This window comes from Python bivittatus, unplaced genomic scaffold (assembly GCF_059951505.1).
Source record: "Python bivittatus isolate LINGU-HERP-01145 unplaced genomic scaffold, Pbiv_v1 ctg000070_np1212, whole genome shotgun sequence".
NCBI lineage: Eukaryota > Metazoa > Chordata > Lepidosauria > Squamata > Pythonidae > Python > Python bivittatus.
This window is the reverse complement of record NW_028277034.1, coordinates 29,790,784-29,804,698: the sequence shown is the minus strand read 5'-3', so window position 1 is coordinate 29,804,698 and position 13,915 is coordinate 29,790,784.

The window sequence follows — 13,915 nt, the reverse complement described above, 5'->3', positions numbered from 1 at the left end:
ATCATATTATTTTCCTGGTGTTTCTACCAACAAAAAGGATTACTGATAACATTTTAATTGTTACACACATTGTTAAAGTTTTGGAATTGTACTGTAACTTAAACAATGTGCATGAGATAGAGGCAATGCCATCCCTCCTTCTAAATAGCAGTTTAGAGAATGAACAGAATTTAGGCTTTGAGATGGAGGAATCTTTTAACTTCAGACAAGTAAAGAGAATTAAAGTCCCAAAGAGTCAAAGAGATTCAGAGCTAGTAAAGTTTTGTCAAAATCATATTTTGATCAGAGTAACTGGCAGGGAGGATCTCTTACAGTGTATGAGAAAGAGAGCTTTCTGAATCTAAAGAAGTACTGAATTTAGACATTTTAAAAATAAAGCAGAGGAAGACTGTTCTTATATGAGTGAACAAGACTCTAGTTTGAACAGAGGTTGCAGTCAGGCTGCCCCCTTATAAAGTGCTACCCTCCATAATCAGCTGGCAGAAAAAATATATTGGCACTTATTGCACTGCACTTGTTGTGTATTATATTTTGGTCTAGGGAACAAGACCAACAAATTAAGCTGCCCTACTCTTCTAATGTGGGACAATCTAAGGAAAGTGACTGGCGGATTCCTCTGGCTTTGTTTCTCCTCTAACCAAGCATCTTTTGACAATCACCAATCAATCACCCTCCTTAACGTGTGTTGACACAGGAATGGACAAAGGTAGGCAGGTGCTTAGAATGGTGTTTTAGCCATCTGTCAAATTGCCTGACTGATTACAGGCCTGAAGTTGGCTAGGGCCTGTTACCTGACAGCCAAACAATTGTTGTTGTTGTTTAGTCGTTAAGTCGTGTCCGACTCTTCGTGACCCCATGAACCATATTGCGCCAGGCCTTCCTGTCCTTCACTGCCTCCCTGAGTTTGCTCAGTTTCATGCTCATTGCTTCAGTGATGCTATCTAACCATCTCATCCTCTGCCGTCCTCTTCTCCTTTTGCCTTCAATCTTTCCCAGCATCAGGGTCTTCTCCAAAGAGATCTCTCTTCGCATTAGGTGACCAAAATATCTGAGCTTGAGCTTCATTATCGATCCTTCCAATGAGCAATCAGGGTTGATTTCCTTTAAGATTGACTGGTTTGACCTCCTAGCAGTCCAGGGGACTCTCAAGAGTCTTCTCCAGCACCACAGTTCAAAGGCATCAATTCTTCGGCGCTCGGCCTTTTTATGGTCCAGCTCTCACAGCCATACATTACTACTGGAAAAACCATAGCTTTGACTATGTGGATCTTTGTCGGCAAGGTGACGTCTCTGCTTTTTAATATGCTATCTAGGCTTGCCATAGCTTTCCTCCCAAGGAGCAAGCGTCTTTTAATTTCATGGCTGCTGTCTCCGTCTGCGGTGATCTTGGAGCCCAAATAAATGAAGTCTGTTACTGCTTCCATTTCTACCCCTTCTATTTGCCAGGAATTGATGGGTCCAGATGCCATGATCTTAGTTTTTTTAATGTTGAGTTTCAAGCCAGCTTTTGCACTCTCCTCTTTCACCCTCATCAAGAGGCTCTTTAGTTCTTCTTCACTTTCTGCCATTAGGGTGGTATCGTCCGCATATCTGAGGTTGTTGATGATTCTCCCTGCAATCTTAATTCCGGCTTGTGATTCTTCCAGCCTGGCATTTCTCATGATGTACTCTGCATATAGGTTAAATAAGCAGGGTGACAGTATACAGCCTTGTCGTACACCTTTCCCTATTTTGAACCAATCGGCTGTTCCATGACCGGTTCTAACTGTTGCTTCTTGGCCCCCATACAGATTTCTCAGGAGACAGGTAAGGTGGTCTGGTACTCCCATCTCTTTAAGAATTTGCCACAGTTTGTTGTGATCCACACAATCAAAGGCTTTTGCATAGTCAATGAAGCAGAAGTAGATATTTTTCTGGAACTCTCGTGCTTTCTCCATGATCCAGCGAATGTTGGCGATTTGATCTCTAGTTCCTCTGCCTCTTCGAAACCCAGCTTGTACATCCGGTAGTTCTCGGTTCATGTATTGCTGAAGCCTAGCTTGTAGGATTTTGAGCATAACCTTGCTAGCATGTGAAATGAGTGCAATTGTGCGATAGTTTGAGCATTCTTTGGCGTTGCCCTTCTTTGGAATTGGAACGTAAACTGACCTTTTCCAATCCCGTGGCCACTGTTGCGTTTTCCAAACTTGCTGGCATATTGAGTGCAGCACTTTAACACCATCATCTTTTAGTATTTTAAATAACTCAGCTGGAATACTGTCATCTCCACTAGCTTTGTTGTTAGCAATGCTTCCTAAGGCCCACTTGACTTCACTCTCTAGGATGTCTGGCTCAAGGTCAGTGATCACACCAGCGTGGACATCAGGGACATTAAGATCTTTCTTGTATAGTTCTTCTGTGTATTCTTGCCACCTCTTCTTAATCTCTTCTGCTTCTGTTAGGTCCCTGCTTTTTTGTCCTTTATCATGCCCATCTTTGCACTAAACGTTCCTTTCATATCTCCAATTTTCTTGTAGAGATCTCTAGTCTTCCCCATTCTATTGTTTTCCTCGATTTCTTTGCATTGTTCATTTAAGAAGGCCTTCTTATCTCTCCTGGCTATTCTCTGGAAATCTGCATTCAGTTGCTTATATCTTTCCCTTTCACCCTTGCTTTTCGCATTCCTTCTTTCCACAGCTATTTGTAAAGCCTCATCAGACAGCCATTTTGCTTTCTTGCATTTCTTTTTCTTTGGGATGGTTTTAGTTGCTGCCTCCTGTACAATGTTACGGACCTCCGTCCATAGTTCTTCAGGCACTCTGTCTACCAAATCTAATCCTCTAAATCTATTCATCACCTTCACTGTGTACTCACAAGGAATATGATCTAAGTCATACCTGAGTGGTCTAGTGGTTTTCCCTACATTCTTCAATTTAAGCCTAAATTTTGCAGTAAGAAGCTCATGATCTGAGCCACAGTCAGCTCCTGGTCTTGTTTTTGCTGTCTGTATAGAGCTTCTCCATCTTTGGCTGCAAAGTATATAATCAATCTGGTTTCGGTATTGACCATCTGGTGATGTCCATGTGTAGAGTCGTCTCTTGTGTTGTTGGAAAAGAGTGTTTGCTATGACTAGCTTGTTCTCTTGACAGAACTCTATTAGCCTTTGCCCTGCTTCATTTTGTACTCCAAGGCCAAACTTGCCTGTTATTCCGATTACTCCTTGACTTCCTACTTTAGCATTCCAATCCCCTATGATGAAAAGGACATCTTTTTGGTGCTAGTTCCAGAAGGTGTTGTAGGTCTTCATAGAAGCGGTCAACCTCAGCTTCTTCAGCATCAGTGGTTGGGGCATAGACTTGGATGACTGTGATATTGAATGGTTTGCCTTGGATACGCACTGAGATCATTCTGTCGTTTTTGAGGTTGTACCCCATTACTGCCTTTCCCACTCTCTTATTCACTATGAGTGCAACTCCATTTCTTCTAAGGGTTTCTTGCCCACAGTAGTAGATATAATGGTCACCCGAATTAAATTCACCCATTCCCGTCCATTTCAGTTCGCTGATTCCCAAGATGTCGACGTTCAATCTTGTCATCTCATGTTTGACCACATCCAGCTTGCCTTGGTTCATAGATCTTACATTCCAGGTACCTATACAATATTGTTCTTTACAGCATCGGACCTTCTTTTCGCTTCCAGATACATCCACAGCTGAACGTCCTTTCGGCTTTGGCCCAGCCGCTTCACTCTTTCTGGAGCTACTTGGAAATGTCCTCCGCTCTTCCCCAGTAGCATATTGGACACCTTCCGACCTGAGGGGCTCATCTTCCGGCGTCATATCTTTTAGCCTTTTAACATTGTCCATGGGGTTTTCTTGGCAAGGATACTGGAGTGGGTTGCCATTTCCTTCTCCAGTGGACCACATTTTGTCAGAACTCTCTGTCATGACCTGTCCGTCTTGGGTGGCCCTGCACGGTATAGCTCATGGCTTCACTGAGTTACGCAAGCCCCTTCGCCACGACAAGGCAGTGATCCATGAAGGGGAGCCAAACAATATTTGAACGCATATCTAGCACTCTTCTGAAAGAGTGCTAAACCCAAAAATAGCCCAACTGACAAATCACAGGTATGAAAGAGGAGGATGGGGTGAAGCGTGTGAGAGAGTAATCAATAACAAGTGAGCTCTGTTCTTGGCTTGTGCTGAAAAGTAATGACAACAAGTACAGCAGGTGGTCACAGTGAGTAGCTACATCTCACAGCACCCAGAAGTAGGCAGAACGGCATAGGGATGCCCTCCCTTCAAAGGAATAAAAACAGTAAAAAAAAAAAAAAAAAGTGCAACCATGGAAAAATCCCTTCCCAGCAGAACCAGTAGAAAAACTGTAAAGTACTTATTATTGACAAAACAGTAACATAGTGCCAATCTATGTTTGTGCAGCTTAAGATTAGCCATCTCTACAAAAGAGGACTAATCCTGTTTTTTAAATACAGATCTAGTTCTCTTTCACAACAGTGCTAAAGCCATGTATATAACAGGTCCACATAAGACTTGACAATTGCTTTTGGAAACACTTGTTAGGCATTCCATGGGTAAAAGTCTAAGTAGAAGCCAGCTGTCCAGTCTCTTTGCAGTCCAAATCAAAATGACCATAGAGAGCAGTGTCCAGGACCTGGACATGTTTGCAGGACCTTAAAATGGCCACTAGGAGCTGGACAGATCCCAACCCCTGACTTTGTCATCAGCTGCGTTATCATGAAGCATGCTAGATTGTATCTACAGCAAAAATTGTCTCAGGACAGGAGGGAAGACATTACTTTAAACTGGAACAAAGACAATTTTAGTTGCCTTAACTGTGGGGTGGAAAGTAGATGAAGGCAATGTCACGAGGGCATATCATGTAAAAATGGTTACTGTGTCACGTTCATGCTGCAGTTAGGGAGAAATGAAGATGAGCCCAGAGTTATCTGTTCAGCAAATTCTCTCATCACTAAAAAGTCTCACTGTAATCTAAGATGATATTATAAGCATCATTACAATTTTTATATAAAATAATGGAGAAGAAAGTAAATATATATATATACAGTGTGTGTGTGTATATATATATATATATATATATATATATATATATAAATTTATTATATATATATATATATATAAATTTATAATATATATATATTATATATATTATAAAATATAATTTATTTTATTTGCCTTTTATTAGGCAACACCTAAATAATATTATCAAGGAACTCAGAATTTAATGTCTGTATATATGAGTGTCTGTCAGTCTATCATCTATCTATCATCTATCTATCTGCTGGATCTAAGGTTGCAATACTCTACTCACTTATCTAGAAATAAACTTCAGAGAATTGAATAGTACTTGCTTCACAATAAACACTGTCAACTGCACATTTAGTATCTCTTCCCTTTTTTAGCTTTTTTAAAGCATCCTTTTTAGACATTCTTTACTCAAACAGGAAAGAAGTAACATCTTGAAAATAAGTATTCTTTATTCAGTGCCTGTTCTGTACATGTAACTGCTTTGTTTATGGTTATAGAGACATATGCTGGCTGCTAATGTTACACCATATGCAAAGAAACAAAATGCCTTTTATGCAAATGGACTTTTCATTCTTGTTACAAGCTAAGTGTTACACGGAATTATGATGCACGGAAGAGGTGTAAAAATCTGTGTCTGTTTAGATTTGCCTGAATTTGAGAGAACTGAACACCAGGGTAGCAAGTGGGGAATCACATTTTGAACTACTACCTCTAACAATGAGTAAGCCATTCTAACTGAGGCTGTTGGAGAGTGCAAAAACCACTTGAAATGAATATGCGGCCAGCATCTTGGGTGCTAAAAAAAGCAGGTGGTAAAGAAACACTTTGCAATAATCACTATGGTGAAAGCAAGGCATATTTACACTTAACAGTTAAGGAGGGCTGGAAAAGAGCAAATTGTTCTACTGCTTTTCAAGCAAGCAATGAACGAAAATTACATTTGCTTAAAATCTTTTCAAATATTGACGTGGATTGACCTGTTGGTTTATCAGATTTTGGTTCTGCCATTTTGGAGTGCTGCAGTTTATTTCAGGAGAAGCAGGACAGATCTGACTCAAATTAACAGTACCTCCCTCTATAAAACAGACTGACTCTACAGTTTGCATAGGGATCTGGGGTTTTAATGAGACTTTGTGTTTTTTGGTTAATGGATAAGGAAACACAGAACTGATTAGTCTCAGTCTTGTTTTGATGATGGTAGTGATGATGATGGCAATGAGAATGCACTGTGAAAAATGTATTAGGTTTAGCATGAAAAGGTAATAGCAAGAAGGACAGCTAATGTAAAAGATGAGGTAAAATCATGTTGTTATCCCAGCCTAGATTTGCTGAAAAATACGTAAAATTATCCATCTGACCAGATCCAGAAAGTTTGTATTTGTATTATTCTTCTTACAATGAATGTTTCAGAGAATTCACAAAATTGGCAAATTGGCAAATTGTAGTACTATTTCACTAATGTCTGAATTATGGACATTGGTCTCTCTCTCTCTATATATATGTGTGTGCATGTATGTGTATGCATATATACTGTATATATACTGGATGGACGGATTGATGGATGGATGGATGGATAGATATGTGTATGTATACACACACACACACACACACATGCACATATTAACTTTTCATATGAAATTGAAATTGACTTTTTAAAATTTTAAATAAGCACTCATAAGAAGGTCATCATCAGCAACCAATGCAGACTTCAGACAACTTTAATCTAAGAATGTGAACTACAGAAAAATGTTTAGCATAGATCAGTGTTTTTCAATTTCTGTCTCATATTACACTTTCTCTGATTGGATAATTCAGGATAACGATTATTTTACTCGGGGCAAAACATGAATAAAAAGTTATATTATTATAGGTTTGCTTGGACTCTATGATGCCATTGGAATTTGCTCAAGTTAAGAAAATATTTAACTTACACATAATAAATCTTGACATCTCAACTAATAAGACTATAAGGATAACTTTACTTCAGCTAGATGCCTTACCAGTGATATTGCAAAAAGGCAGCGAAAAGCATTCTCGTGTATATTTTAATGTATTTCCATTTTCCTGAGATGTATACTGTACTCAGATCAAGTGTACGATGGCACCAAAAAGATGGAGTCAATAATGCACATGTTGCAGTGATGCTTATATTAAAAAATACTTATGATTAGCAAGAACGATAACTCTCTTAGGTAAGATTTCATGATGGAGAGAGAAATATTATGTAGAATTTTTATTAGGAGATCAGTACCTTCCCCATAGGAATAATGGCCAAATGTGCTCCAAGCATGCCCAATGCATAAAGGAATTATGTATATAATGGTGTGAGTGTGAATGTTTATATAGTATATGCATTTTTTTTGGTTTTTTGGATGTGTGCATCTGTGTACACTCAGTAAACAACTGTTGTTGTTTCTTTGTTGGATGTTATGTTCTGATTAATATAATAAATAATTTACAGCATTCTTATTCACAAGTGACTCTCACTGAGTTCAGTGAGATTTTCTCTTGAATGAATGTGTATACAAATGAAGTTTAATCTTAAACTTATTTAATAAAATATAACAAACACACACACATACCCTGTCAGCCTAAAAGGTAGACCAAACTAAGAAACCAATGCCATATAGGTCAGGACTACTTTTATTGTAACACAGTAATAGAATCTTGCAAATCTTTCAAGTAACAGAAACTTGCAGGCTTTTCCCTGCCTCAATTTATCTTGAACAAGGGAGGGGTTTGTCTGAGATGTTTTCTCAGGTTATTTTCTTGGCCTAGCTCAAACCCCACTTATCTGACCATAGCCTTGGTAGTGGGTCTTCCTCCTGTCCTTCAAGGCCATTCCCTATACCCTCCACAAGGCAGAATTACTCCTCTCACAAAGAGGCATTTACCACTGCTTGGACCCCAACCACATGCCACCTCCTGTCCACTTCCTCAGGATTAACTGGCTTGAACTGCTCCCAGATATCCAAGCTAGGACATGCCTCAGTCACTTCCATTGGATCTGCCCAGTTGGAGTATAATTCTGAACACAGTCAAGCAATTTTGTCATCAGATGCCTAGAATAGTCCTCACAGTGATCCTTCAAGGGTTCACCTGGTCCCTCCTTTACCCAGGAGGGCCCTGGTCACCTGAAACAGGGCTGCTGGTTGGCTATCTATGGATGCAACAAGAGCGGAGAATGCTTAACTGCTCTTACTACTACAAGATAGGACCTAATAAAGGCTCTTATCTGTCCCTGGTTGGCTTCATCTGCCATCTTCCTCCAGCAGCGCTTTAGGCATCTCTTGTATTATATCATCTCCTGGAGCTCCTCTGTAAGCTGGGGCCCTATGGGATCCACAGAGAGTCCACACAGGCACAATCCAATCCAAGGATCTTGACTGAATAGGCTCAGCCTCCCTGCAGTGGGGTAGCTGCTACAGAGAACTCCAGACCTATGAGGGAGTAATCTGTCCATGGCAAGGGATTGATGTTTATGTCCCCCAACCCCAGATCATCTTGCCATTGCCCTGAGACAAACATCATATCCAATAGGTGACCCTTCATCCCACAAGTCAGGCCATCCCTAAACTGGATCAAGTCCATGGCTCCCATGAACTCCCAGGCCATCTCTGACTCCAGGGCCAGAGAAAGCAGGTTGAAGTCTCCTAGCAACATCAGTCTGTTCAACTCCACCACCATGGAGTCAAGGAGCATAAGCAGGGCCACTGCTATATTGCAGGGAAGAAGGTAGGTGAGGAGCAAGCCTAACTGATCCCTGCGGCCCAATTTTACAAAGAGGGTCTTGCATCCAGCTATGTCCGGGGCAGTATCCCTAAAGGCCACTAGAGTCTCCCTTAAATAATCTTTACAATCCCTCAGTAAATGTTCATTCCATAAATTAGAGCTATCAGATGTAGATTGCAAAAATGTTCAGTATCTCTTTACTGCCACTTAGTGGTAGTCCAGATTTTTGTAGCCAGATCAGGTACCCAGATAAGCAACCTTTTTCTTAAGGCATTTCTCACATTTGACTTCCCTTCCTATCCCAAATTTTAAAAGCTAACAAGAAAGCCCAAATGATGGGAAAGTAAGCAAGAAAAATCATTGCAGAGGCAGGAAAAATCATTAGTTTGAACATATTTAGGAGCTGAATACTCCCACAACTGCTACTAACATTTTAAAGTGCCAAATGCTAGTAATATTACTTACTCGTTTTTGTAGCTATGATCTGACATTTCAAAATCCTTTCATTCATTCCTTCTTTTGCTTCAGTTATATGATCTATCCCATTCAAAATGCCTCAGTAGATTAAAAATACAAAAGGCTATTTCATTCTTAGAGCTTCCCATTCTCAGTAATACAGTTAGGTAATTTTAGACTGTGAATGTAATGGTCTTATGGAAGAAAATGGCTTTCTTAGGTTGCAGCATGTATTACTTCAAAGTATGATAAATCTAGCCCCACTGCATTTGCATGAGCCAAGCCCTCCTGCTCATTCTGTGGAATAGAGCCCTGAAGCTGGCTACCAGATTTACACTACCTGAGTTTTCGTTCCAAAACCACTGGCTTCTGATCTACAGCAGGAGTACACGACATTCTGCAAGAGTGAAGCTGGCAAGGTAGAAAGAAGTGAGTAGCAGCCAGAGAGAAACATTATGTTAACATGGAACAGATATCTCTGATTCTCAAGGCAGGAAAATAATGGCCAAAGTCTGTTGACTTAAATGAGTAGAAGAAAAATGCCTATGACTTAAACACCTAGGTTGATCTATAGAAAGTTAATTTCTGTGTTCTTCAATAGCCAGATTTTCTGTGCATATATGATTTTTCTTGTCTGCAATAAAGCAGCTTATTTTTTTTTTTTCTTCCTGGTGTTTCTCTCTCAGGTGCAGGGTCCACTTTTTTTTCAGATCAACCGAATCTTGATCCATTATTGTGACAGGAATTGACTGATTGGATTGTCACCTGAGCTTGACGTGGGCTGAGAGAGAGTGACTGGTTCAAAGTCACCCAGCCGGCTTTCTTACCTAAGGCAGGACTAGAACTCAGAGTCTCCTAGATTCTAGCCTGGACCCTTAACCACTAGACCAAACTAGCTTTCTAATAAAGCAGCTTTTAAATTAATAAATAGGGTAGGCATCTTAGCAGACACAAAGAAAGAAGCACACTGACTTACAGTAAGGCTACATAATACATTACTTGACGTACTTGTTGTGGGCTGACATTAATATGGTTCCAACAATTGCCATATTTTAATTATCTGGGAAGACCCATGGGGAAGCTATATGCTATCATGTCGATTCAGCATTTTTCACAGTGCTGAATGGGTGTAAATATTTGTAACTTGGGGACATTATTACAACTATGGTGAAATTTTAGCAGACAAAAGTGAAAATTCTTTAAAGAGAACACAGGCCTTGAAAAAAATAGTGTTAAAGTAGTGTTAAATAGTGCTAAAGTAACACCAGCTAAAATTAGAAAAAAAGGAGTAAGTGAATAATACTCATCTCCAATGTGGCAATAACCTGGTCTCATAGACACTCCTTAAATGTGTGACTTGCATCTTGCTCAGCCTTGGAAGATTTCTTGGGGATTTAAGAAAGAATATTTACTATCTTTGAAAACATTTTGGTAAAGGTAGCTCTATGCTGATAGTTTTCAAAAACAAAAGTTTATTATATATGTACAGAATGTACAGATCTGCTAAAGAAAGCAATACGGGCAACCCCTTTGCCTTGAGGACTGCATCAGTTGACAAGTAGGGATGGGACAGAGGTTGTGAGTGGATGGATCTATTCACACCATTCTTGAGAATGCTGGGAGAAAATGGGAAGCCTGATTGCATTTTTCTTTTCTCAATGACTCTGCTTTAGTTTGTTGGTTCCTGCAATCATTTGGCAGCAATAGGACAGTGATCTTGAACAGTACTGCTGGGGACCGATTCATCTTGGTGATCCAAATCAAGATTGCTGTGTTCGCATCAGGGTGGGGTTGGGCTGCATTTTGAATTAGTTAAAACATGTTTTGGTGTGTATGGGAGCCCTGTTCAGCTGCCACATGACCCTGGGCCAATATATGGATGTTTTAAAGGGTTGCAGACATGAGCTACATTCATGCCCCCATGCTCCAAAGAACCTTTTTAGAACTGAATCCAATGCACTGCAGAATTCACTAATTAATTCAGCCAAATGGCTTATAAGATGCTGCTTTCTATTTCTATGTAAAGACAGTAATTTATGGTTGACACCAAAGATTTTATCGCTATCGTCTAAAAACAGTCCATACAATGAATGGTGAATGTTTTGTGTGGGGAGAAACTAACTATTCCTGTAATGCAAACTCACCTTCTGGTACTTCACTTTCCCCAAACTTATGAAGAAAGTCAGTTTGCAGACTAGCATTCAATCAGAACAGAATCTCTCCATTGAATTATCAATGAAAAAAAGCCATTTCCCCTTCCATTTAACCTCCTTTTGAGTTTGGAAGCTATATTTTCTCCAGAAATTAACTTGAGGAAGCTGCTGTCATTATCTATATACATTAGCTCAACAAGGTGGAACAAAATAACTCCTCATGGAGAATCTGGTCTAGGGACAAATGAACCTGTCCATTTTGATTTCTCTTCTTTGTTCCATAATGTTGAGTCTGCCACCAAGAAGCCTACCTCCTGGCCCACAGCCCTTTACAGAGTAGGCAGTCCTTGATATATCTAGGTGCCACTCCAAAATAGATATGCCTACACATACACCATTTGAAAATATGGTGAACTGAATTGCAGAATCTGAGGGACTGAAATTTTCGTATGATAATTACGTAACCTTTGGTTTTAAATATGTGAAATTAGATTCACATTTAAATAGAAACTGATTTTCCTTCAGGAAGGTTTGATCCTGTGTTATTTTTCCCTTTAGTAACCTTTGACATTAATTTTCCAAGAACAAAGGTAAGCCTGTATTTTTCTAGATTTTTCCTTGGATGTCTTTAAAACTTGGTGTCACAATGGCTACCTTTCAATCCTCCTGCATTATGCATTATGCCTGATTTAAGACATGTTACATATTTTTGCTAGGAGGTCAGCAATTTCACAACTGAGTTCTTTAACTCTGGGACGGATGCCATCAGAACTTGGTGATTCGTAATTTCTCAAGATGTCTTAAAGTATCTTATGTTGTTATTTGCTTTAGTTACTCCAGTTCCCCCAAGAGCAGATCAGTACATATTCAAGTATCTGTCCTATATCTTCTATAGTAAAAATAGATACAAAGGATTCATTCAATTTCTCTATATCTCCCAAGGATCAGTTTCACTGTTTTGTCATCTAATAGACCAATGACTTCCATGGTTAGTTTTCTTCTTTGAATTTATTTTAATATCACTGCTTCCTACCATATGCACCGATGATGATGATGATGATACATTTTCCTTCTCCTCCTCCTTCCATTCCTTATTGCCACCTTACTTTTTTTTTTTTTGTCATTGAGCAAATGTTTTGCTTCTTCCTCCAAGTTGTCCCTTGGTCTTCACAGAGGTCCATTAGGATCCATTTAGTTACTCCAATTCCCCCATGAGCTGTTATGCTCTAAGCTAAGGTCTCAGAGCTAAGGTGCCAGGATCCACAGTGAGGCTGTAGATTGATTTGCTGCCCCCCTCCCCTCAACTTGCATGTATACTAAGTATTATAAGATTTTGGTCACCATTTTCCATTAGTTCCACAATAAATGGCTTGCATTATATTGCTGTGACCAGCTAGGATTAAACCTAGGGTTGCCTCCCCTTTGGTCATTTCCAAGACTAACTGTTCTATGGTAAAATAAGTCATGGGATTTAGACGTTTGATTTCTTTGTCATGGTCAGAACGTGAATGCACCTAGTCTGCATAAGGGTAATTTAATCCCACTACCCAATAATTCTGACTAGATCAGCAAGTTAAGTCACTTTTAGCAGAGGAAGTCAAAAATTCCTGGGGACGCGGTGGCACAAGGGCTTAATGACACTGGAGTTTGCTGATCAGAAATGGTCGGCGCTTCAGCGGTTCGGCCCGGCTCCGCGGGATGGGGTGAGCTCCTGTCCCTTGTCCTAGCTCCTGCCCACCCAGCAGTTCGAAAGCTATTCCACCTGCGAGTAGATAAATGGGGACTCCCGTTTAGATGGGAGGAACCGGCGGGGCTGCGCAGGGGAGCAAAATACCGGTGCTGGCTGAACTCCGAATGCAGCCGGCACGAGCGACGATCGATGCGAGTGGGTGGTGAGAAAGATCTACGGAGGAGGAAAAAAGCCCGGAAGATCCCCTAGTGACCCCTGCTGGTCACATAGCGTAATAGCACTAATTGTAAGATTTCTCACTGTTAGGATTCTATATGTACTTTGTGAGCCGCCCAGAGTTCCCCACTGGGGGGAGATGGGCGGAGAATAAAATTGAATGTATAAATAAATAAATAAATAAATAAATAAATAAATAAATAAATAATTAAATTCTTCTACTTGGTAGCGTCATAAGAATAACAGAAGGAATTAACTAGCTGCTTTCTTGACTTTTATGATTATATTGCCAAAGCATTTGCTTCTATACTTTGCAATCAAAATGTGTACTAAACTGAGCAGATTAGTATATGGATGTACAGTGTCCAAAATACAAAGTGTATTATTGCCTATGTGCATAGTTCAAAATATTTGGTTAGAAATTGGATTGGAGAAGAAAAAGGAAGAAAGTTAGCAGAGGGCAAAGCATAGGAAACCTTATGTCACGGCCACAGGAAGTCCTCTAAGATCTTTTTACCCTGCATTGTAAGTGCATCAGAACAATACTTCTTGCTTTTCTCTTAGTTTGTTCTTATTACGTTGCTTTTATTGTCATTGTGAAAGCAGAATAGTTTGTTTGCTAT